Raw genomic sequence first — 25,253 nt, forward strand, 5'->3', positions numbered from 1 at the left:
TTCTTTTTTGCTCCAATTGTTTGCATCTCATAAAAAATAAAACTTGATGTAACATTATGCATGCAAATTGTGTTTTATGTGCGACCATGACCTATTCTAGAAGCACAGGGTCAGAATTATACTGGTGCATGGAGACAAACTGAAAATGTAAAAATTCAATGGCAAAATTGCTGTCTTTTTCTACTCATTCACAAATAGTTAATGAATGTTATTAAATATGTACAGCAAAATGGAAGGCGTTTCAAATAGAAATCATGCTTCAAAAAACAGTCAAATGAAAAATTATAATATATCCCTCCAGGTGTGACACTTGATATTTGCAGAGTGTCAAACCCCCCAGAAAATGTATAGCTATGGCCGAAATAGCTCAGTTGGGAGAGCGTTAGACTGAATATCTAAAGGTCCCGTGTTTCGGCAAAATGCTTTTTCTTCACTATTTACATTTTAAGGAGATATTAAACAAAGCACATGGACTGATCATGATCAAAAGGCCTAAAAATCTTAACTATCTACAGAAAACAAAATGTTAAAAATTTGAGAAACGGTAACTTTTTCCTTTTGAACACATGAATGTTTTTTAGTAATTTTTCCTCTATTTTGTTTTATTTCAGATTGACTTAGCTGTAAGAGGATTAAAAGGTAACCTGATAGCTGAAACAGACAGCACTTATCAGACACTAGCTGAATGATTATAGTCAGCTTGTTTGACTTTGAAACACTGAGGCATTACTGAGACAAATGTCCTTAAAAAATATGCTGTGGACAAAGTCAAAAAGGCAAAAAACACAAGCTCCACACAGGTCCGTCATCTTTAATTTGAAATATAGGAGGTTTCTACTTTAATGGTGAGACAAAGCATCTACATATTTGACATTGCTCCAGTGAGTAGAGCCCACTTAAAAATGTATGGGTTGCTTGCCTCTGCAAGCAAAAGCTGGGCACTAAACTGGCATACTTGCAATGCTGGATGGTTCAGAGTGAAAACACCTATAGGCTGACAATAGTAATTGCAGGTGTTGATTAACTCATTGTGCAAAATAATTTCTAAAATGTGGTCACTTTGGGAGGTTTTCTGCTGTTTTGGTACTCTGCAAATTTCATCTGCAAGGTATTCCTGCAAAATCTGCATTGCAAAACCCAAATAGGGCTCTTCCTTTCAAAGCCCTGCTGTGTGGCCAAACAGTAGTTTCTGAAGAAATGTGGTGCATCACCGCATTTGTGAGAAATCTAACATTTCTAATATCCAAACAAAATAAATGGAGGTTTAAAAATTAATGCAGACGAAAAGTACGCATATAAAAAATGTTATTTATTGACTTTTTTTGGGGTGGTGTGAAAAGTTTTTAATCACAAGGAATGGTAACATTTCTGCTGACTAGCATGGAAGGAGTTAAGTTCCAATTGCATATCGAAGGACGATACCAGATGATCACAGCCGCAACAAAATCTCCCCCCAGGACGGACGTCTTTCCAGCGGGACGAGACTGCAGCTCGAGACCTGGTGAGAAAATATATCATCTTACCTAACCTTCTGTATTCACGTCCGGCTGGGAGGAGATAGTTGGCTGTCTTCTCTGAACCCTTAAACTGACCACGTTTGAAAGTCCTGAGCCTATGGACCCGGTCAGGTATATAATTCCTTAATTGTCTGTGTGTATTATCCGGTCTAACCAATTCGGAGGGTGTATCTAGAATCCATCTAGTATCTGATAAAAACTATTTCATACTGCACTAGGGCTACTAGAAGCATACAGAGCAGAGTGCAAAGGGGCTGTTTCCACTGAGTTATCACCCTGGTTCCGACCTTAGACGGTCGAAGAAGTTATATATATATATCAGATATATACATATAGGTGCTCACGTCCGGCCATACGCCCACGGTATAAACTGGGCCCGGTGACGTGAATGACACGGTATATACATTTTTAAGGAAAGAGGTGATTACTAATTTTTCCCCCTCTGCTGAAATATCAACCACCTATCTAGAAGTGATTACCACTATTTACTATACCTAAAGTGACAAAAAGCCCAGCCCTAGTTGCCTTGGTAACAAAAGAACAGTGAAAGGGATAAGGAATACATTCATAATAGTTTTTTTTTATGTTTGAAGTATTGATGCATTGTTGTGACACGCCTGTCCGCAGCTCTCATATTGAATATACTGCCATACTGGTTAGACTGCTATTTCAGCTGCATTTCCTGAATGCAAAGTGTTTAATAATCACGCTACATTATCTGTATTCAGTCCGGAGGATATAAAATATAAAATGTAATAAGTTGTTTTATAGTATACACACAGTAACCCTTCAAGCATATTTATAATTACGGTAATCTAAAAGTTTAATTGTCTGCCTTATCTGCTTTGCCTCTCTGCTTTGCTGTTTTGGTTGTTTGCATACGTGATTGTTACCTCAGCCAGCCTGAAAAGGAAAAAAATATAGATAGGGAGACGTACTGAGCAAATTCTCTGTCACTCTGGTTCCGGTCCTGCTCTCGGCTTGACCGATGATCGCAGAAGTCTGAACTGTGTCTCTCCCAGTGGGCAAGTGGGAGTAGGGGCTTGATTACTCTCAGTGATTTTCCAACCTCTAAGTGGTTGGTAACTTCTTGCGGGTTTCCCACCGGACATCATCTGGCTAAGATGATGGTGTTTTAGCTGCAGCATAGGTTCATAAGTTATATGGGTGGAAGGGTAATTTCAATTACCGTGTTGATGTGACTGAGTGATTGCTCTCTCCCTGAAAAGTATGGTTTGCCCAGGTGTAGATTTTTCACCTCTACAAATCAGGCTGGCATATGGATAGGTAAATTGCGAATTGTTTTGGTGTCAAGGATTCGCAGTATTTGATGTCAGTACCAGTTTTAAATTCATTGTCTTTTGTCTTTTGTAGTGTGTATAATTTGCAGGAGGCGTACTAGCATGTGGTTAAAATTTTTGAATGCATTCTATGTGTGTATACATATATATGTTGTGAAATTAGAGAATTGGATAAACTGGTTTTGTTCTGCATACTATAATTATAAGGTTAGTTGGTTCAGGTAGAAAGAGAATTACTTGAATGGTAATTGCTTGATTTGTACAGATATCTCTGTGAGATCCGAGGTCTATTGTTACTTTTTAGTTATTGTTTTACTAATGTCACTACATTTCTCTATGAGATGGTTTTCTTTGAAAGGTTTTAGAGCGAAAGTTTTGAGGAAACAGAAATTTTAACAATTTATAAGGTATTTTTATACTACGCAGTTTCTGGATACACAAGATTTGTGAAATACTCTGGTGTTAGTTGTTGGTTAATTCCCTATATTACTGTGTTCAAGATAGCTAGACATCACTATGTTCACTGAAGACCCCTTTACTCGGACATAAGGAGTACATACAGCTTTTACAGTCACATATCCAACTGTTCATAACCCCGTGAGAATTTGTTTCAAGACGCCCACATACATATGTTTTTCAGATATACTCAGAATTCAGATGATAGAATGGGTGGGAGCAGTCAGTCAATATCTATAAGACAGATATGACCCATAGTGGAGTGAGAAAGAAAATGTACGTTAAGAAACCCTCTGATCACGAGGGGAGGAGCATTAGATAAGAAGGGATAGAAGAATGTGTTAATGAGTGGAGAGCAGCGTCCCAGCCTCAGGTATTATGAGGTGTTACAGGACCCTGAAGCATTTTATAAGATGGCAGAGGAAGTTAGGAAAAAAGGCATGAGGAGAGGAATATAACAAGATTGCTGAATTTTGTGCAAAACAAATATTTACACAGGAAGATGTCAGTTGCAATATCTGCATTACATTCATTTATACATCTATATACATTCCCGATGACTGGACGTGTTCCAGCTGTCAAACGCAGAATGCAGAATATCGTGAGACTTGTTCTGACTGTCAGATGACCAACCCAAAGAGCCGTACCTTCTTTCCAACTATTTATATAGACGGCACGTCTTGTGCTACATCCTGTCCAGCATCCATTATAGTTTTATTAATTAATGTAATTTATGAAAAGAATAATGAAGAAAAAGATGAATATGACATGGAGGTATATAAGTAAACAGAACCGGAGGAGACAGGAAATAAATAGCTCAGACTGATAATCTACAGTATTTATCGTTATATGGTGAGGGGACATAATTATCATCATCATCTTTTAAGCCTCAAAGCTCATACTTTTATACACAATCTACTACATGCAAGGACTCCTGGAAATGCCAGGAGACAGATACCCTAGTAAACAGCTCGCCCCCCCCCACAAAAATACAGTAGAGAAACAACATCTCTCACCCAGACAGAGGTTGAGGATACTCCTCTCAAATTCCTGGTGGGTCCCGATGCAATCAGAAGATTGATCAGGGACATTGATCTACTTGCTGAAGAAGTATGTAGTCTTTTTTTTTTTTTTTTTTTTTTACAGGACACATCTGTAGATCATGTGGGCGTTGAACTAATGGCACTGATCCCAGACTCAATATTGGCAGGCTGAAAATCCAGTTTGTAAAGGTGGGGCCGAAGCCAGTAGCCCTGCTGCCAAGGAAATTGCAATATTCATCCTATTTCACCCTCCATTTCATAATTTGCAATTATTTCTATGAAGTTATGGATAATACATGACTTATGTGCTGTCAATGAAGTTATAGTACTGAACACATCTATGGTACCAAATCCACACACTATGTTTTTTTTTATCAATTCTATTTATTTTTCTATGGTTTACGGTGATTGACCTGGCCAATGCTTTCTTCAGTTTATTTCTACATGCTGCAAGCCAGTACCTGTTTGTTTTCACATGAGGGCCAGCAATATATTTGGACTATGATGCCTCAAGGGGCACAGTATAGCCTCTCTATGTTCACCCGAGCCATGACCACGGTCCTGGAGCCCTGGAAGAGGATACATCCCACAGCCACTTCGTTTTACAATATATATGGATGACCTCTTCCCCTGACTGAAGACAGCCAAGCCAATACTGCTCTTCTACACATGCAACCTTTTTATAATTATTTCAAGACTTTCCAAGAAGGTAATCAGTGTGTTTTATATACTAAATTGCAATCACATTTTCACAGCTCTAGGACTGCCAGGCTATACCGAACTGTTTTGTCTGTTTGTCATGAAGAAGCCTGACCATGTAAATGGAGTCCTAACACAGCTTCACGGAGGAAGACAATGCCCTCCTGGCTTCTACTCTCCAAGACTTGACCAAGTGGCTCGTGGAGTCCCAACTTGCATGAGAACCGTGTTTGCAACCCACCTGTGCTGGACAAAGCTTCTGATATTTTTATGGGTCACCAGTTGAAGATCCTGGCCCAAAGCACCTGTCTGCAATGCCCTACTCTGCTCCCGGACGTCACCATCTCCAGATGTGCTGTCCATAATTCAGCTACTCTTCTACCTCTGCCAAAGGGGGGAGGAAGATGGAGGATGAAAACCACATCTCTGACACATTAGTGGAAGAGGTAGTCGACTCTGAAATGGCTGAACGCGATTGTCTTGCTGTCATGAGGCAAGAGAACACCTGGAAGATCCTGACCTGATGCTCATTGTGGATAGACCAAGGTATGCAGACCAAGAAGGCCGTTCGCACACTGGTATAGCAGTAGCCACAGAAGTAACTTGCTGCCAGCAAAACCACTGCCTATATCCAAAAGGACTGCAGGCCTTGACAGAAGCATACGAGAGGTCCACTCAACATGAAGCTATCAAGATCAATCTGGAGAGAAAGAGACTTCATCACGGCTAACGGAACGCCGGTCAGACACCACAAAGCCATGCAAGAATTAATGGAGTCCTTGTTGATGCCAGGAAGAGTTGCGGTGGTAAAAGTAAAAGCACACACACTGGAGACACTTCAAGGGAAGCAGTGGGCAACAGGCTAGCTGAAGTAACAGCAAAAGAAGCAGCAGTAATACCGGTTGACACGGAAACAGAGGAAAAGGAATAACACTCCAGAAACAAGTATCCAAGGAAGAAAAGAAGAAATGGACCTAAGATGAAGTTATACAGGATGAAATACACCTAAGGATGAACAAGGAAAATTTAAGGCCTCGAACAAAACTTTACATACTTGATGCTATACAGGAAACAGGGGTCATAGCATAAGAGTTTAGTCTTTCCCTTGGGTCACATACACGCACAAGTATAATTGCCTATATGTAGACTAAGTTTAAAAACATGTGACTAAAATGCATTTTCGAGTCTTTTCATCCATCCCAGATCCTGAGGACATAGGAGCCCACCAGATCCTGCCCGGTGACTGAGTCCTCATCACCAAGAGGTTCAACAGACGTACCCTTGAACCTAGAGATGACAGCCTGTTCCAAGTCCTGTCAACTATCGCAGCAGTCCATGGGTCCTCGCTTCCCACTGCAAGGAGATGCCGGATCCAGAGTCCAGTAGCGGCTGCCACTCTTCATCCATCTGGCACTTATCCTTCTCCTAGCTCAAGGGGTAGTCAATCACCAAGGGGTAGTCACTCATGAGAAGGGCATACTGACTTTCTGGTATAATGTCTCCACCCCAAGAGTAACATATCAATTTGACTACTGTCTCACAATAAGAATGTCCAGGCCCCATGGCACAGTTTCATATCAGGTTTAATACACAATTCATCTGTGTCACTACTGCTGAAATAGGGGAAGGTTCAAACTGGGAGGATTAGTCTCTTGTTGGGTGGCACACTGGTGAAAGTGACTGGAGACATCAACCAGCCCAGGCCCTACAGCGAAGGGACAAATGGGGAATAAGCCTATTAAGTCGCATGACCCTGTCCAAAGCCCATTTTAAGGGTCAGAGTGGCCTTCCAGATTCAATACTCCCTGTCACTGCCACTCACTGCCCCAAGGAGGGATGCATAGTTCTGTACCTTACTATTGACAACCCTTCAGAGTATGAGCAAGGGTTATATGTACTAGGCTCAAGTACTAAACTTGGGAGGGAAAATGGTGACACAAAAGGTAAATTTTGGCTAAGAAGCATAGATACCAGTGGGGGCACACAGGGAGCACCTGACAAATTCAAAGTCGAGAACGAGACAATAGTTGTGTTTAAACCCACCATCCCCGCAAATAAGAATGCAAAGCGGATAAACTATTTATACAATAATCAACAACGGTTTATAAAATACACTGGGGATGCCATGAAGGCAATTATTGACCCATTAAGTTTGCAAAAGTTATTTTATGTCCTTTGATCATATTTTCTTTAATTCTATGCTGCATAGTGCCATGCCTTAAGAAAATGATGATGAAAACTATGGAAACCACAGTGATGACCATGCATGCCGATTTTGAAGATCCCCTGTATGAAAGATGTCCCAATGAAAACATGCAAGCACCACCTCCGGAATATGCCTGCTTGAAGCAAGCCAATGAGGGAAAGTCCAGGATCTGACTTCCTCCTGTGCAAAGTCCGTTAGGAGGGGGTCCATCTACTAGAGATGGGTCGTCTCGTATATACGGCGAAGATTAGTTAGTTAGGTTCCAGCAATGTTGAGATAGGTAGGCTGGGAGGACAGATCGATAGGTTCGACGAGATTAGGATTTTGATTTTGCATATCTCCAAAGGAGGGACTGTTAAGGGAAGAATATATGGCACATGAATATATACAAGAATCAAAACTGTATCACTATATGGACGCTTTGCTGGATATTGGGATCATGTTGCTTTAAGATACTTCTGATTTTCTTATATTTTCTTATATTTTCTTAGAGTTGTTTCTGTATGGTATCATTCACCTAAGCTTCACCAAATATTGAATAAACTGGGTGGACCAGGGTAAGCCAAGCTAGAAAACAATACTTGTGTATATAAGTATTGTTTAGCAATGTGGGAGCAGTAAACGGTAACCCAGAAGTGTACATAATGATTGTGTAGCGACCTGAGAAAAGCAAATAGTAACTGGAAATATGTCCATGATGTAACTGATGATGTAGCTCAAATTCTGTTATAAAAGCTGTACACGTTTGATTAAAGACAGAGAAGAATCATACTGACACGATACCCTCTTGTCTTGTGTATTCTTTCCTCGAGTATACGTATACCTTGTGCCAAAGCTACAATTCGGCCACAGACAATTAAGACGGGTCGCACCTTAGTGTGACAGAATCATCACTTGCAATGCTGGATGGTTCAGAGTGAAAACACCTATAGGCTGACAATAGTAATTGCAGGTGTTGATTAACTCATTGTGCAAAATAATTTCTAAAATGTGGTCACTTTGGGAGGTTTTCTGCTGTTTTGGTACTCTGCAAATTTCATCTGCAAGGTATTCCTGCAAAATCTGCATTGCAAAACCCAAATAGGGCTCTTCCTTTCAAAGCCCTGCTGTGTGGCCAAACAGTAGTTTCTGAAGAAATGTGGTGCATCACCGCATTTGTGAGAAATCTAACATTTCTAATATCCAAACAAAATAAATGGAGGTTTAAAAATTAATGCAGACGAAAAGTACGCATATAAAAAATGTTATTTATTGACTTTTTTGGGGTGGTGTGAAAAGTTTTTAATCACAAGGAATGGTAACATTTCTGCTGACTAGCATGGAAGGAGTTAAGTTCCAATTGCATATTGAAGCGGTCTAAGGCGAGCGGTCTAATACCGAGCGGTCTAAGCCGCTGCGTTCAGGTCGCAGTCTCCCCTGGAGGCGTGGGTTCAAATCCCACTTCTGACATCAACATTTAATTTCAAGAAACTTTATCTTCATTTATTGATTAGATGAGGTCAAACAAAACTTAGTAATGTGGTTTTGAAAAATTTCCTGAGAGTCTTTGGAGTGAATCTGAATTTGTCCTCTCAAAAAAGAACTCTAGGAACATCAAACAGATTTTTTGTGCATATGTCTGTTGTTCTTTTGGCACTAGAAAAATCCTTTGGACAGTCAATGAGGAGGGACTATTTCACCTCTTTGTGTTCTCTGTCCCTATTAGGGTAGGGAATCAACCTTCTACAGTGCTGTCATGAAATATATCTAGAAACGGATTTGCTGGTAAGTCTACTTTCATAGTTTTCACCTCATACATCAATAGACCATAACGATACTTAATAAACAAAAACTTAACAAGTAGGTAATCATAGTTTAAAAAATGTGAAATGCCCATGTCATTCTGACATGTTTCAGCACATTTTGGGACAAATGGTCTAACTTTTAACAATCAATAAAATATTTTCTCTAAATTTTTGTCTCTTTTTTGCTCCAATTGTTTGCATCTCATAAAAAATAAAACTTAATGTAACATTATGCATGCAAATTGTGTTTTATGTGCGACCATGACCTATTCTAGAAGCACAGGGTCAGAATTATACTGGTGCATGGAGACAAACTGAAAATGTAAAAATTCAATGGCAAAATTGCTGTCTTTTTCTACTCATTCACAAATAGTTAATGAATGTTATTAAATATGTACAGCAAAATGGAAGGCGTTTCAAATAGAAATCATGCTTCAAAAAACAGTCAAATGAAAAATTATAATATATCCCTCCAGGTGTGACACTTGACATTTGCAGAGTGTCAAACCCCCCAGAAAATGTATAGATATGGCTGAAATAGCTCATTTGGGAGAGCGTTAGACTGAAGATCTAAAGGTCCCGGGTTTCGGCAAAATGCTTTTTCTTCACCGTTTACATTTTAAGGAGATATTAAACAAAGCACATGGACTGATCATGATCAAAAGGCCTAAAAATCTTAACTATCTACAGAAAACAAAATGTTAAAAATTTGAGAAACGGTAACTTTTTCCTTTTGAACACATGAATGTTTTTTAGTAATTTTTCCTCTATTTTGTTTTATTTCAGATTGACTTAGCTGTAAGAGGATTAAAAGGTAACCTGATAGCTGAAACAGACAGCACTTATCAGACACTAGCTGAATGATTATAGTCAGCTTGTTTGACTTTGAAACACTGAGGCATTACTGAGACAAATGTCCTTAAAAAATATGCTGTGGACAAAGTCAAAAAGGCAAAAAACACAAGCTGAACACAGGTCCGTCATCTTTAATTTGAAATATAGGAGGTTTCTACTTTAATGGTGAGACAAAGCATCTACATATTTGACATTGCTCCAGTGAGTAGAGCCCACTTAAAAATGTATGGGTTGCTTGTCTCTGCAAGCAAAAGCTGGGCACTAAACTGGCATACTTGCAATGCTGGATGGTTCAGAGTGAAAACACCTATAGGCTGACAATAGTAATTGCAGGTGTTGATTAACTCATTGTGCAAAATAATTTCTAAAATGTGATCACTTTGGGAGGTTTTCTGCTGTTTTGGTACTCTGCAAATTTCATCTGCAAGGTATTCCTGCAAAATCTGCATTGCAAAACCCAAATAGGGCTCTTCCTTTCAAAGCCCTGCTGTGTGGCCAAACAGTAGTTTCTGAAGAAATGTGGTGCATCACCGCATTTGTGAGAAATCTAACATTTCTAATATCCAAACAAAATAAATGGAGGTTTAAAAATTAATGCAGACGAAAAGTACGCATATAAAAAATGTTATTTATTGACTTTTTTGGGGTGGTGTGAAAAGTTTTTAATCACAAGGAATGGTAACATTTCTGCTGACTAGCATGGAAGGAGTTAAGTTCCAATTGCATATCGAAGGACGATACCAGATGATCACAGCCGCAACAAAATCTCCCCCCAGGACGGACGTCTTTCCAGCGGGACGAGACTGCAGCTCGAGACCTGGTGAGAAAATATATCATCTTACCTAACCTTCTGTATTCACGTCCGGCTGGGAGGAGATAGTTGGCTGTCTTCTCTGAACCCTTAAACTGACCACGTTTGAAAGTCCTGAGCCTACGGACCCGGTCAGGTATATAATTCCTTAATTGTCTGTGTGTATTATCCGGTCTAACCAATTCGGAGGGTGTATCTAGAATCCATCTAGTATCTGATAAAAACTATTTCATACTGCACTAGGGCTACTAGAAGCATACAGAGCAGAGTGCAAAGGGGCTGTTTCCACTGAGTTATCACCCTGGTTCCGACCTTAGACGGTCGAAGAAGTTATATATATATATCAGATATATACATATAGGTGCTCACGTCCGGCCATACGCCCACGGTATAAACTGGGCCCGGTGACGTGAATGACACGGTATATACATTTTTAAGGAAAGAGGTGATTACTAATTTTTCCCCCTCTGCTGAAATATCAACCACCTATCTAGAAGTGATTACCACTATTTACTATACCTAAAGTGACAAAAAGCCCAGCCCTAGTTGCCTTGGTAACAAAAGAACAGTGAAAGGGATAAGGAATACATTCATAATAGTTTTTTTTTATGTTTGAAGTATTGATGCATTGTTGTGACACGCCTGTCCGCAGCTCTCATATTGAATATACTGCCATACTGGTTAGACTGCTATTTCAGCTGCATTTCCTGAATGCAAAGTGTTTAATAATCACGCTACATTATCTGTATTCAGTCCGGAGGATATAAAATATAAAATGTAATAAGTTGTTTTATAGTATACACACAGTAACCCTTCAAGCATATTTATAATTACGGTAATCTAAAAGTTTAATTGTCTGCCTTATCTGCTTTGCCTCTCTGCTTTGCTGTTTTGGTTGTTTGCATACGTGATTGTTACCTCAGCCAGCCTGAAAAGGAAAAAAATATAGATAGGGAGACGTACTGAGCAAATTCTCTGTCACTCTGGTTCCGGTCCTGCTCTCGGCTTGACCGATGATCGCAGAAGTCTGAACTGTGTCTCTCCCAGTGGGCAAGTGGGAGTAGGGGCTTGATTACTCTCAGTGATTTTCCAACCTCTAAGTGGTTGGTAACTTCTTGCGGGTTTCCCACCGGACATCATCTGGCTAAGATGATGGTGTTTTAGCTGCAGCATAGGTTCATAAGTTATATGGGTGGAAGGGTAATTTCAATTACCGTGTTGATGTGACTGAGTGATTGCTCTCTCCCTGAAAAGTATGGTTTGCCCAGGTGTAGATTTTTCACCTCTACAAATCAGGCTGGCATATGGATAGGTAAATTGCGAATTGTTTTGGTGTCAAGGATTCGCAGTATTTGATGTCAGTACCAGTTTTAAATTCATTGTCTTTTGTCTTTTGTAGTGTGTATAATTTGCAGGAGGCGTACTAGCATGTGGTTAAAATTTTTGAATGCATTCTATGTGTGTATACATATATATGTTGTGAAATTAGAGAATTGGATAAACTGGTTTTGTTCTGCATACTATAATTATAAGGTTAGTTGGTTCAGGTAGAAAGAGAATTACTTGAATGGTAATTGCTTGATTTGTACAGATATCTCTGTGAGATCCGAGGTCTATTGTTACTTTTTAGTTATTGTTTTACTAATGTCACTACATTTCTCTATGAGATGGTTTTCTTTGAAAGGTTTTAGAGCGAAAGTTTTGAGGAAACAGAAATTTTAACAATTTATAAGGTATTTTTATACTACGCAGTTTCTGGATACACAAGATTTGTGAAATACTCTGGTGTTAGTTGTTGGTTAATTCCCTATATTACTGTGTTCAAGATAGCTAGACATCACTATGTTCACTGAAGACCCCTTTACTCGGACATAAGGAGTACATACAGCTTTTACAGTCACATATCCAACTGTTCATAACCCCGTGAGAATTTGTTTCAAGACGCCCACATACATATGTTTTTCAGATATACTCAGAATTCAGATGATAGAATGGGTGGGAGCAGTCAGTCAATATCTATAAGACAGATATGACCCATAGTGGAGTGAGAAAGAAAATGTACGTTAAGAAACCCTCTGATCACGAGGGGAGGAGCATTAGATAAGAAGGGATAGAAGAATGTGTTAATGAGTGGAGAGCAGCGTCCCAGCCTCAGGTATTATGAGGTGTTACAGGACCCTGAAGCATTTTATAAGATGGCAGAGGAAGTTAGGAAAAAAGGCATGAGGAGAGGAATATAACAAGATTGCTGAATTTTGTGCAAAACAAATATTTACACAGGAAGATGTCAGTTGCAATATCTGCATTACATTCATTTATACATCTATATACATTCCCGATGACTGGACGTGTGCCAGCTGTCAAACGCAGAATGCAGAATATCGTGAGACTTGTTCTGACTGTCAGATGACCAACCCAAAGAGCCGTACCTTCTTTCCAACTATTTATATAGACGGCACGTCTTGTGCTACATCCTGTCCAGCATCCATTATAGTTTTATTAATTAATGTAATTTATGAAAAGAATAATGAAGAAAAAGATGAATATGACATGGAGGTATATAAGTAAACAGAACCGGAGGAGACAGGAAATAAATAGCTCAGACTGATAATCTACAGTATTTATCGTTATATGGTGAGGGGACATAATTATCATCATCATCTTTTAAGCCTCAAAGCTCATACTTTTATACACAATCTACTACATGCAAGGACTCCTGGAAATGCCAGGAGACAGATACCCTAGTAAACAGCTCGCCCCCCCCACAAAAATACAGTAGAGAAACAACATCTCTCACCCAGACAGAGGTTGAGGATACTCCTCTCAAATTCCTGGTGGGTCCCGATGCAATCAGAAGATTGATCAGGGACATTGATCTACTTGCTGAAGAAGTATGTAGTCTTTTTTTTTTTTTTTTTTTTTACAGGACACATCTGTAGATCATGTGGGCGTTGAACTAATGGCACTGATCCCAGACTCAATATTGGCAGGCTGAAAATCCAGTTTGTAAAGGTGGGGCCGAAGCCAGTAGCCCTGCTGCCAAGGAAATTGCAATATTCATCCTATTTCACCCTCCATTTCATAATTTGCAATTATTTCTATGAAGTTATGGATAATACATGACTTATGTGCTGTCAATGAAGTTATAGTACTGAACACATCTATGGTACCAAATCCACACACTATGTTTTTTTTTATCAATTCTATTTATTTTTCTATGGTTTACGGTGATTGACCTGGCCAATGCTTTCTTCAGTTTATTTCTACATGCTGCAAGCCAGTACCTGTTTGTTTTCACATGAGGGCCAGCAATATATTTGGATTATGATGCCTCAAGGGGCACAGTATAGCCTCTCTATGTTCACCCGAGCCATGACCACGGTCCTGGAGCCCTGGAAGAGGATACATCCCACAGCCACTTCGTTTTACAATATATATGGATGACCTCTTCCCCTGACTGAAGACAGCCAAGCCAATACTGCTCTTCTACACATGCAACCTTTTTATAATTATTTCAAGACTTTCCAAGAAGGTAATCAGTGTGTTTTATATACTAAATTGCAATCACATTTTCACAGCTCTAGGACTGCCAGGCTATACCGAACTGTTTTGTCTGTTTGTCATGAAGAAGCCTGACCATGTAAATGGAGTCCTAACACAGCTTCACGGAGGAAGACAATGCCCTCCTGGCTTCTACTCTCCAAGACTTGACCAAGTGGCTCGTGGAGTCCCAACTTGCATGAGAACCGTGTTTGCAACCCACCTGTGCTGGACAAAGCTTCTGATATTTTTATGGGTCACCAGTTGAAGATCCTGGCCCAAAGCACCTGTCTGCAATGCCCTACTCTGCTCCCGGACGTCACCATCTCCAGATGTGCTGTCCATAATTCAGCTACTCTTCTACCTCTGCCAAAGGGGGGAGGAAGATGGAGGATGAAAACCACATCTCTGACACATTAGTGGAAGAGGTAGTCGACTCTGAAATGGCTGAACGCGATTGTCTTGCTGTCATGAGGCAAGAGAACACCTGGAAGATCCTGACCTGATGCTCATTGTGGATAGACCAAGGTATGCAGACCAAGAAGGCCGTTCGCACACTGGTATAGCAGTAGCCACAGAAGTAACTTGCTGCCAGCAAAACCACTGCCTATATCCAAAAGGACTGCAGGCCTTGACAGAAGCATACGAGAGGTCCACTCAACATGAAGCTATCAAGATCAATCTGGAGAGAAAGAGACTTCATCACGGCTAACGGAACGCCGGTCAGACACCACAAAGCCATGCAAGAATTAATGGAGTCCTTGTTGATGCCAGGAAGAGTTGCGGTGGTAAAAGTAAAAGCACACACACTGGAGACACTTCAAGGGAAGCAGTGGGCAACAGGCTAGCTGAAGTAACAGCAAAAGAAGCAGCAGTAATACCGGTTGACACGGAAACAGAGGAAAAGGAATAACACTCCAGAAACAAGTATCCAAGGAAGAAAAGAAGAAATGGACCTAAGATGAAGTTATACAGGATGAAATACACCTAAGGATGAACAAGGAAAATTTAAGGCCTCGAACAAAACTTTACATACTTGATGCTATACAGGAAACAGGGGTCATAGCATAAGAGTTTAGTCTTTCCCTTGGGTCACATACACGCACAAGTATAATTGCCTATATGTAGACTAAGTTTAAAAACATGTGACTAAAATGCATTTTCGAGTCTTTTCATCCATCCCAGATCCTGAGGACATAGGAGCCCACCAGATCCTGCCCGGTGACTGAGTCCTCATCACCAAGAGGTTCAACAGACGTACCCTTGAACCTAGAGATGACAGCCTGTTCCAAGTCCTGTCAACTATCGCAGCAGTCCATGGGTCCTCGCTTCCCACTGCAAGGAGATGCCGGATCCAGAGTCCAGTAGCGGCTGCCACTCTTCATCCATCTGGCACTTATCCTTCTCCTAGCTCAAGGGGTAGTCAATCACCAAGGGGTAGTCACTCATGAGAAGGGCATACTGACTTTCTGGTATAATGTCTCCACCCCAAGAGTAACATATCAATTTGACTACTGTCTCACAATAAGAATGTCCAGGCCCCATGGCACAGTTTCATATCAGGTTTAATACACAATTCATCTGTGTCACTACTGCTGAAATAGGGGAAGGTTCAAACTGGGAGGATTAGTCTCTTGTTGGGTGGCACACTGGTGAAAGTGACTGGAGACATCAACCAGCCCAGGCCCTACAGCGAAGGGACAAATGGGGAATAAGCCTATTAAGTCGCATGACCCTGTCCAAAGCCCATTTTAAGGGTCAGAGTGGCCTTCCAGATTCAATACTCCCTGTCACTGCCACTCACTGCCCCAAGGAGGGATGCATAGTTCTGTACCTTACTATTGACAACCCTTCAGAGTATGAGCAAGGGTTATATGTACTAGGCTCAAGTACTAAACTTGGGAGGGAAAATGGTGACACAAAAGGTAAATTTTGGCTAAGAAGCATAGATACCAGTGGGGGCACACAGGGAGCACCTGACAAATTCAAAGTCGAGAACGAGACAATAGTTGTGTTTAAACCCACCATCCCCGCAAATAAGAATGCAAAGCGGATAAACTATTTATACAATAATCAACAACGGTTTATAAAATACACTGGGGATGCCATGAAGGCAATTATTGACCCATTAAGTTTGCAAAAGTTATTTTATGTCCTTTGATCATATTTTCTTTAATTCTATGCTGCATAGTGCCATGCCTTAAGAAAATGATGATGAAAACTATGGAAACCACAGTGATGACCATGCATGCCGATTTTGAAGATCCCCTGTATGAAAGATGTCCCAATGAAAACATGCAAGCACCACCTCCGGAATATGCCTGCTTGAAGCAAGCCAATGAGGGAAAGTCCAGGATCTGACTTCCTCCTGTGCAAAGTCCGTTAGGAGGGGGTCCATCTACTAGAGATGGGTCGTCTCGTATATACGGTGAAGATTAGTTAGTTAGGTTCCAGCAATGTTGAGATAGGTAGGCTGGGAGGACAGATCGATAGGTTCGACGAGATTAGGATTTTGATTTTGCATATCTCCAAAGGAGGGACTGTTAAGGGAAGAATATATGGCACATGAATATATACAAGAATCAAAACTGTATCACTATATGGACGCTTTGCTGGATATTGGGATCATGTTGCTTTAAGATACTTCTGATTTTCTTATATTTTCTTATATTTTCTTAGAGTTGTTTCTGTATGGTATCATTCACCTAAGCTTCACCAAATATTGAATAAACTGGGTGGACCAGGGTAAGCCAAGCTAGAAAACAATACTTGTGTATATAAGTATTGTTTAGCAATGTGGGAGCAGTAAACGGTAACCCAGAAGTGTACATAATGATTGTGTAGCGACCTGAGAAAAGCAAATAGTAACTGGAAATATGTCCATGATGTAACTGATGATGTAGCTCAAATTCTGTTATAAAAGCTGTACACGTTTGATTAAAGACAGAGAAGAATCATACTGACACGATACCCTCTTGTCTTGTGTATTCTTTCCTCGAGTATACGTATACCTTGTGCCAAAGCTACAATTCGGCCACAGACAATTAAGACGGGTCGCACCTTAGTGTGACAGAATCATCACTTGCAATGCTGGATGGTTCAGAGTGAAAACACCTATAGGCTGACAATAGTAATTGCAGGTGTTGATTAACTCATTGTGCAAAATAATTTCTAAAATGTGGTCACTTTGGGAGGTTTTCTGCTGTTTTGGTACTCTGCAAATTTCATCTGCAAGGTATTCCTGCAAAATCTGCATTGCAAAACCCAAATAGGGCTCTTCCTTTCAAAGCCCTGCTGTGTGGCCAAACAGTAGTTTCTGAAGAAATGTGGTGCATCACCGCATTTGTGAGAAATCTAACATTTCTAATATCCAAACAAAATAAATGGAGGTTTAAAAATTAATGCAGACGAAAAGTACGCATATAAAAAATGTTATTTATTGACTTTTTTGGGGTGGTGTGACAAGTTTTTAATCACAAGGAATGGTAACATTTCTGCTGACTAGCATGGAAGGAGTTAAGTTCCAATTGCATATCGAAGTCAAGATGGCAGAGTGCGCTTAGGTTGCAGTTTCCCCTGGAGGCGTGGGTTCAAATCCCACTTCTGACATCAACATTTAATTTCAAGAAACTTTATCTTCATGTAATGTGGTTTTGAAAAATTTCCTGAGAGTCTTTGGAGTGAATCTGAATTTGTCCTCTCAAAAAAGAACTCTAGGAACATCAAACAGATTTTTGTGCATATGTCTGTTGTTCTTTTGGCACTAGAAAAATCCTTTGGACAGTCAATGAGGAGGGACTATTTCACCTCTTTGTGTTCTCTGTCCCTATTAGGGTAGGGAATCAACCTTCTACAGTGCTGTCATGAAATATATCTAGAAACGGATTTGCTGGTAAGTCTACTTTCATAGTTTTCACCTCATACATCAATAGACCATAACGATATTTAATAAACAAAAACTTAACAAGTAGGTAATCATAGTTTAAAAAATGTGAAATGCCCATGTCATTCTGACATGTTTCAGCACATTTTGGGACAAATGGTCTCACTTTTAACAATCAATAAAATATTTTCTCTAAATTTTTGTCTCTTTTTTGCTCCAATTGTTTGCATCTCATAAAAAATAAAACTTGATGTAACATTATGCATGCAAATTGTGTTTTATGTGCGACCATGACCTATTCTAGAAGCACAGGGTCAGAATTATACTGGTGCATGGAGACAAACTGAAAATGTAAAAATTCAATGGCAAAATTGCTGTCTTTTTCTACTCATTCACAAATAGTTAATGAATGTTATTAAATATGTACAGCAAAATGGAAGGCGTTTCAAATAGAAATCATGCTTCAAAAAACAGTCAAATGAAAAATTATAATATATCCCTCCAGGTGTGACACTTGACATTTGCAGAGTGTCAAACCCCCCAGAAAATGTATAGATATGGCCGAAATAGCTCAGTTGGGAGAGCGTTAGACTGAAGATCTAAAGGTCCCTGGTCCAATCCCGGGTTTCGGCAAAATGCTTTTTCTTCACCGTTTACATTTTAAGGAGATATTAAACAAAGCACATGGACTGATCATGATCAAAAGGCCTAAAAATCTTAACTATCTACAGAAAACAAAATGTTAAAAATTTGAGAAACGGTAACTTTTTCCTTTTGAACACATGAATGTTTTTTAGTAATTTTTCCTCTATTTTGTTTTATTTCAGATTGACTTAGCTGTAAGAGGATTAAAAGGTAACCTGATAGCTGAAACAGACAGCACTTATCAGACACTAGCTGAATGATTATAGTCAGCTTGTTTGACTTTGAAACACTGAGGCATTACTGAGACAAATGTCCTTAAAAAATATGCTGTGGACAAAGTCAAAAAGGCAAAAAACACAAGCTCCACACAGGTCCGTCATCTTTAATTTGAAATATAGGAGGTTTCTACTTTAATGGTGAGACAAAGCATCTACATATTTGACATTGCTCCAGTGAGTAGAGCCCACTTAAAAATGTATGGGTTGCTTGTCTCTGCAAGCAAAAGCTGGGCACTAAACTGGCATACTTGCAATGCTGGATGGTTCAGAGTGAAAACACCTATAGGCTGACAATAGTAATTGCAGGTGTTGATTAACTCATTGTGCAAAATAATTTCTAAAATGTGGTCACTTTGGGAGGTTTTCTGCTGTTTTGGTACTCTGCAAATTTCATCTGCAAGGTATTCCTGCAAAATCTGCATTGCAAAACCCAAATAGGGCTCTTCCTTTCAAAGCCCTGCTGTGTGGCCAAACAGTAGTTTCTGAAGAAATGTGGTGCATCACCGCATTTGTGAGAAATCTAACATTTCTAATATCCAAACAAAATAAATGGAGGTTTAAAAATTAATGCAGACGAAAAGTACGCATATAAAAAATGTTATTTATTGACTTTTTTGGGGTGGTGTGACAAGTTTTTAATCACAAGGAATGGTAACATTTCTGCTGACTAGCATGGAAGGAGTTAAGTTCCAATTGCATATCGAAGTCAGGATGGCCGAGCGGTCTAAGGCGCTGCGTTCAGGTCGCAGTCTCCCCTGGAGGCGTGGGTTCAAATCCCACTTCTGACATCAACATTTAATTTCAAGAAACTTTATCTTCATGTAATGTGGTTTTGAAAAATTTCCTGAGAGTCTTTGGAGTGAATCTGAATTTGTCCTCTCAAAAAAGAACTCTAGGAACATCAAACAGATTTTTGTGCATATGTCTGTTGTTCTTTTGGCACTAGAAAAATCCTTTGGACAGTCAATGAGGAGGGACTATTTCACCTCTTTGTGTTCTCTGTCCCTATTAGGGTAGGGAATCAACCTTCTACAGTGCTGTCATGAAATATATCTAGAAACGGATTTGCTGGTAAGTCTACTTTCATAGTTTTCACCTCATACATCAATAGACCATAACGATATTTAATAAACAAAAACTTAACAAGTAGGTAATCATAGTTTAAAAAATGTGAAATGCCCATGTCATTCTGACATGTTTCAGCACATTTTGGGACAAATGGTCTCACTTTTAACAATCAATAAAATATTTTCTCTAAATTTTTGTCTCTTTTTTGCTCCAATTGTTTGCATCTCATAAAAAATAAAACTTGATGTAACATTATGCATGCAAATTGTGTTTTATGTGCGACCATGACCTATTCTAGAAGCACAGGGTCAGAATTATACTGGTGCATGGAGACAAACTGAAAATGTAAAAATTCAATGGCAAAATTGCTGTCTTTTTCTACTCATTCACAAATAGTTAATGAATGTTATTAAATATGTACAGCAAAATGGAAGGCGTTTCAAATAGAAATCATGCTTCAAAAAACAGTCAAATGAAAAATTATAATATATCCCTCCAGGTGTGACACTTGACATTTGCAGAGTGTCAAACCCCCCAGAAAATGTATAGAAATGGCCGAAATAGCTCAGTTGGGAGAGCGTTAGACTGAAGATCTCAAGGTCCCGGGTTTCGGCAAAATGCTTTTTCTTCACCATTTACATTTTAAGGAGATATTAAACAAAGCACATGGACTGATCATGATCAAAAGGCCTAAAAATCTTAACTATCTACAGAAAACAAAATGTTAAAAATTTGAGAAACGGTAACTTTTTCCTTTTGAACACATGAATGTTTTTTAGTAATTTTTCCTCTATTTTGTTTTATTTCAGATTGACTTAGCTGTAAGAGGATTAAAAGGTAACCTGATAGCTGAAACAGACAGCACTTATCAGACACTAGCTGAATGATTATAGTCAGCTTGTTTGACTTTGAAACACTGAGGCATTACTGAGACAAATGTCCTTAAAAAATATGCTGTGGACAACGTCAAAAAGTCAAAAAACACAAGCTCCACACAGGTCCGTCATCTTTAATTTGAAATATAGGAGGTTTCTACTTTAATGGTGAGACAAAGCATCTACATATTTGACATTGCTCCAGTGAGTAGAGCCCACTTAAAAATGTATGGGTTGCTTGCCTCTGCAAGCAAAAGCTGGGCACTAAACTGGCATACTTGCAATGCTGGATGGTTCAGAGTGAAAACACCTATAGGCTGACAATAGTAATTGCAGGTGTTGATTAACTCATTGTGCAAAATAATTTCTAAAATGTGGTCACTTTGGGAGGTTTTCTGCTGTTTTGGTACTCTGCAAATTTCATCTGCAAGGTATTCCTGCAAAATCTGCATTGCAAAACCCAAATAGGGCTCTTCCTTTCAAAGCCCTGCTGTGTGGCCAAACAGTAGTTTCTGGAGAAATGTGGTGCATCACCGTATTTGTGAGAAATCTAACATTTCTAATATCCAAACAAAATAAATGGAGGTTTAAAAATTAATGCAGACGAAAAGTACACATATAAAAAATGTTATTTATTGACTTTTTTGAGGTGGTGTGACAAGTTTGTAATCACAAGGAATGGTAACATTTCTGCTGACTAGCATGGAAGGAGTTAAGTTCCAATTTCATATCGAAGTCAGGATGGCCGAGCGGTCTAAGGCGCTGCGTTCAGGTCGCAGTCTCCCCTGGAGGCGTGGGTTCAAATCCCACTTCTGATATCAACATTTAATTTCAAGAAACTTTATCTTCATTTATTGATTAGATGAGGTCAAACAAAACTTAGTAATGTGGTTTTGAAAAATTTCCTGAGAGTCTTTGGAGTGAATCTGAATTTGTCCTCTCAAAAAAGAACTCTAGGAACATCAAACACATTTTTTGTGCATATGTCTGTTGTTCTTTTGGCACTAGAAAAATCCTTTGGACAGTCAATGAGGAGGGACTATTTCACCTCTTTGTGTTCTCTGTCCCTATTAGGGTAGGGAATCAACCTTCTACAGTGCTGTCATGAAATATATCTAGAAACGGATTTGCTGGTAAGTCTACTTTCATAGTTTTCACCTCATACATCAATAGACCATAACGATACTTAATAAACAAAAACTTAACAAGTAGGTAATCATAGTTTAAAAAATGTGAAATGCCCATGTCATTCTGACATGTTTCAGCACATTTTGGGACAAATGGTCTCACTTTTAACAATCAATAAAATATTTTCTCTAAATTTTTGTCTCTTTTTTGCTCCAATTGTTTGCATCTCATAAAAAATAAAACTTGATGTAACATTATGCATGCAAATTGTGTTTTATGTGCGACCATGACCTATTCTAGAAGCACAGGGTCAGAATTATACTGGTGCATGGAGACAAACTGAAAATGTAAAAATTCAATGGCAAAATTGCTGTCTTTTTCTACTCATTCACAAATAGTCAATGAATGTTATTAAATATGTACAGCAAAATGGAAGGCGTTTCAAATAGAAATCATGCTTCAAAAAACAGTCAAATGAAAAATTATAATATATCCCTCCAGGTGTGACACTTGACATTTGCAGAGTGTCAAACCCCCCAGAAAATGTATAGATATGGCAGAAATAGCTCAGTTGGGAGAGCGTTAGACTGAAGATCTAAAGGTCCCTAGTCCAATCCCGGGTTTCGGCAAAATGCTTTTTCTTCACCGTTTACATTTTAAGGAGATATTAAACAAAGCACATGGACTGATCATGATCAAAAGGCCTAAAAATCTTAACTATCTACAGAAAACAAAATGTTAAAAATTTGAGAAACGGTAACTTTTTCCTTTTGAACACATGAATGTTTTTTAGTAATTTTTCCTCTATTTTGTTTTATTTCAGATTGACTTAGCTGTAAGAGGATTAAAAGGTAACCTGATAGCTGAAACAGACAGCACTTATCAGACACTAGCTGAATGATTATAGTCAGCTTGTTTGACTTTGAAACACTGAGGCATTACTGAGACAAATGTCCTTAAAAAATATGCTGTGGACAAAGTCAAAAAGGCAAAAAACACAAGCTCCACACAGGTCCGTCATCTTTAATTTGAAATATAGGAGGTTTCTACTTTAATGGTGAGACAAAGCATCTACATATTTGACATTGCTCCAGTGAGTAGAGCCCACTTAAAAATGTATGGGTTGCTTGTCTCTGCAAGCAAAAGCTGGGCACTAAACTGGCATACTTGCAATGCTGGATGGTTCAGAGTGAAAACACCTATAGGCTGACAATAGTAATTGCAGGTGTTGATTAACTCATTGTGCAAAATAATTTCTAAAATGTGGTCACTTTGGGAGGTTTTCTGCTGTTTTGGTACTCTGCAAATTTCATCTGCAAGGTATTCCTGCAAAATCTGCATTGCAAAACCCAAATAGGGCTCTTCCTTTCAAAGCCCTGCTGTGTGGCCAAACAGTAGTTTCTGAAGAAATGTGGTGCATCACCGCATTTGTGAGAAATCTAACATTTCTAATATCCAAACAAAATAAATGGAGGTTTAAAAATTAATGCAGACGAAAAGTACGCATATAAAAAATGTTATTTATTGACTTTTTTGGGGTGGTGTGACAAGTTTGTAATCACAAGGAATGGTAACATTTCTGCTGACTAGCATGGAAGGAGTTAAGTTCCAATTGCATATCAAAGTCAGGATGGCCGAGCGGTCTAAGGCGCAGCGTTCAGGTCGCAGTCTCCCATGGAGGCGTGGGTTCTAATCCCACTTCTGACATCAACATTTAATTTCAAGAAACTTTATCTTCATTTATTGATTAGATGAGGTCAAACAAAACTTAGTAATGTGGTTTTGAAAAATTTCCTGAGAGTCTTTGGAGTGAATCTGAATTTGTCCTCTCAAAAAAGAACTCTAGGAACATCAAACACATTTTTTGTGCATATGTCTGTTGTTCTTTTGGCACTAGAAAAATCCTTTGGACAGTCAACGAGGAGGGACTATTTCACCTCTTTGTGTTCTCTGTCCCTATTAGGGTAGGGAATCAACCTTCTACAGTGCTGTCATGAAATATATCTAGAAACGGATTTGCTGGTAAGTCTACTTTCATAGTTTTCACCTCATACATCAATAGACCATAACGATACTTAATAAACAAAAACTTAACAAGTAGGTAATCATAGTTTAAAAAATGTGAAATGCCCATGTCATTCTGACATGTTTCAGCACATTTTGGGACAAATGGTCTCACTTTTAACAATCAATAAAATATTTTCTCTAAATTTTTGTCTCTTTTTTGCTCCAATTGTTTGCATCTCATAAAAAATAAAACTTGATGTAACATTATGCATGCAAATTGTGTTTTATGTGCGACCATGACCTATTCTAGAAGCACAGGGTCAGAATTATACTGGTGCATGGAGACAAACTGAAAATGTAAAAATTCAATGGCAAAATTGCTGTCTTTTTCTACTCATTCACAAATAGTCAATGAATGTTATTAAATATGTACAGCAAAATGGAAGGCGTTTCAAATAGAAATCATGCTTCAAAAAACAGTCAAATGAAAAATTATAATATATCCCTCCAGGTGTGACACTTGACATTTGCAGAGTGTCAAACCCCCCAGAAAATGTATAGATATGGCCGAAATAGCTCAGTTGGGAGAGCGTTAGACTGAAGATCTAAAGGTCCCTAGTCCAATCCCGGGTTTCGGCAAAATGCTTTTTCTTCACCGTTTACATTTTAAGGAGATATTAAACAAAGCACATGGACTGATCATGATCAAAAGGCCTAAAAATCTTAACTATCTACAGAAAACAAAATGTTAAAAATTTGAGAAACGGTAACTTTTTCCTTTTGAACACATGAATGTTTTTTAGTAATTTTTCCTCTATTTTGTTTTATTTCAGATTGACTTAGCTGTAAGAGGATTAAAAGGTAACCTGATAGCTGAAACAGACAGCACTTATCAGACACTAGCTGAATGATTATAGTCAGCTTGTTTGACTTTGAAACACTGAGGCATTACTGAGACAAATGTCCTTAAAAAATATGCTGTGGACAAAGTCAAAAAGGCAAAAAACACAAGCTCCACACAGGTCCGTCATCTTTAATTTGAAATATAGGAGGTTTCTACTTTAATGGTGAGACAAAGCATCTACATATTTGACATTGCTCCAGTGAGTAGAGCCCACTTAAAAATGTATGGGTTGCTTGCCTCTGCAAGCAAAAGC

The 25,253-nt window shown here is 38.9% G+C and overlaps 3 non-coding genes across 3 annotated transcripts; all 3 read left to right on the forward strand.

The window, feature by feature from the left end:
• The first annotated feature begins 18,655 nt into the window (after positions 1-18,655).
• Positions 18,656-18,728, forward strand: TRNAF-GAA (transfer RNA phenylalanine (anticodon GAA)). The gene has a single exon. It is a non-coding gene; the product is annotated as a tRNA-Phe (tRNA).
• Positions 18,729-19,723: 995 nt separating this feature from the next.
• TRNAL-CAG (transfer RNA leucine (anticodon CAG)) lies at positions 19,724-19,806 on the forward strand. Its single transcript has one exon. It is a non-coding gene; the product is annotated as a tRNA-Leu (tRNA).
• A 1,890-nt stretch (positions 19,807-21,696) lies between these two features.
• TRNAL-CAG (transfer RNA leucine (anticodon CAG)) lies at positions 21,697-21,779 on the forward strand. Its single transcript has one exon. It is a non-coding gene; the product is annotated as a tRNA-Leu (tRNA).
• The last annotated feature ends 3,474 nt before the right edge of the window (positions 21,780-25,253 follow it).

The sequence above is a fragment of the Dendrobates tinctorius genome, unplaced genomic scaffold (genome assembly GCF_039654945.1).
Source record: "Dendrobates tinctorius isolate UK_male_01 unplaced genomic scaffold, ASM3965494v1 ptg000300l, whole genome shotgun sequence".
NCBI classification, from domain to species: Eukaryota; Metazoa; Chordata; class Amphibia; order Anura; family Dendrobatidae; genus Dendrobates; species Dendrobates tinctorius.